Source organism: Schistosoma mansoni, assembly GCF_000237925.1.
Source record: "Schistosoma mansoni, WGS project CABG00000000 data, chromosome 1 unplaced supercontig 0010, strain Puerto Rico, whole genome shotgun sequence".
Classification (NCBI taxonomy): domain Eukaryota; kingdom Metazoa; phylum Platyhelminthes; class Trematoda; order Strigeidida; family Schistosomatidae; genus Schistosoma; species Schistosoma mansoni.
In genome coordinates this window covers 1,129,410-1,131,264 of record NW_017385987.1, presented here as the reverse complement: position 1 = coordinate 1,131,264, position 1,855 = coordinate 1,129,410, and the positions used below count along the sequence as shown (strand labels likewise).

The window sequence follows — 1,855 nt, the reverse complement described above, 5'->3', positions numbered from 1 at the left end:
AGATTACGGATATTTATAAGGGTTATGTTATCCGAAACGTTTTCAATGTTAACTACGTATGTTATATCCAGCAGTTCCAGTTATTTCAGTTCATTTAATGAGTGAGTATTTCACTATTGAATTGTAATTTTCAGTAAAAGTTTGATTTCAAATCTTTTTATCTTTTTTAATTTATTTTTAATTTATTTTAAATTATATAAAATTTTTTGGAGAAAAAGACTTATCAACGCATATACATCGAAGCAATTTTCAGTAGGTATCTTTACATGCAATTATAGACTGTTATACTTAGAGTTTAAATAAACTCTGTATACGGTAAGAATTCTAATACTGTCTAGACAAAAACAGAAATACTGGTAATCTTCAATACTGTTGAAGATCATTTATCATTCTTAGTAGATTTTATTAAAATATATATATTGAACAAAACATGATATTCATAGTTAATTTCCTAAGTATCCTTTTATTCAATCATTTCATATTTAATCATCTATTAACACTTCTTTAACAGGACTAATCATTCAATCGAACTCGACTGTAGTTTATTTACTAGGATCTTTGATATTATTATTATATTGTTTCATGATTATGTCGATTTTTTATTAAACTAATCATACCTACTAGAAAATGTCACCATGACAAAAACACCTATATAATTACAATTTCATGTAGATCTCTACCTAGATATCTTACTATTCATAATTTGTATTCTATCTAATCAGGAAATTAGCGAAATTGTCAGTTTGATTAATGAGTCTTTAAATATTATTACTATGATTCTAATTCAAAATTATGATTTTTTTTTACACTTAATGTGTGAATAAACTTTATATAAACTGTTCAAAGTTAATTTACCTTCCAAGTAATGTAATGTGTACATCATGTTTGTCGTAAATAATTTCAGAAAAATGATCCGTATTGAAGGTATGGAAAGATAATTAGAATTTACAAATGATAATTGAATTTCTCATTGAACAATTCAGATATATCAATAAATTGACATTAATTTACATGTTTTGTAGGATAAAAGTGATCAAAGTAAAATGAATAGGGCTTTTTCATTTTTATTTATGAAAAGAATAACGCAACTCTATAATTTCATACCATACTAAGACATGTTTGTTTATTATCAGAAGGGGTTTTGTGGATATTATGGTAATTTTAATAGTTGGGATCATGAATCACTTGAAGCTAGACCACCATTGAAAACCTGGAAGCACTGTGGCCGGCTCAGTGGTCTAGTGGTTAAGCGCTCGCGCGCGAAACTGATAGGTCCTGGGTTCGAATCTCGCGAGGCCGGATCGCGGATTAGCACTGCTAAGGAGTCCCACAATAGAGCGAAACGGCCGTCCAGTGCTTCCAGGTTTTCGATGGTGGTCTAGCTTCAAGTGATTCATGATCTCAACTAATAAAATTACATGTTTGTTTATTTAGATAATTTTTCAATGAACATAATATTGTTTTAATTCTATTGGAAAATGATTTAGACGAATATTCGTCAAGATTAGAAGGAATAGTTTGACAAAAATTGGGCGCCGAGTATAGAGAACTCACCAGGGATTATTACCCTGAAGAAGTCCAGACAAGTTAGCTGAACGAAACGTTGGAATTATTGAAATTTCAATCACTGAGATTATTTCAAATATAATTTTCACATATAATAATATTGTTTTGATGATTTGTTTATAGTAACTTCTAGACAAGTGGAAAATTTCTTTTCAGAAGGGGAGTTTTGTATAGATTGCAGTAACTTAATGGTTGAATTCACGAGTCGATTAAAGCTAGATTATCATGGAAAACCGTCTAGTGCTCCCACGTTTTCTATGGTAATCTAGCTTAAGTCGACTCATGAATT

General features: G+C 29.5%; 1 non-coding gene across 1 annotated transcript; it reads left to right on the top strand.

Annotated features, from left to right (window-relative positions):
- The first annotated feature begins 1,157 nt into the window (after positions 1–1,157).
- Positions 1,158–1,229, top strand: Smp_tRNA_02364_Pseudo_CGA.1.1. The gene has a single exon. It is a non-coding gene (tRNA).
- The last annotated feature ends 626 nt before the right edge of the window (positions 1,230–1,855 follow it).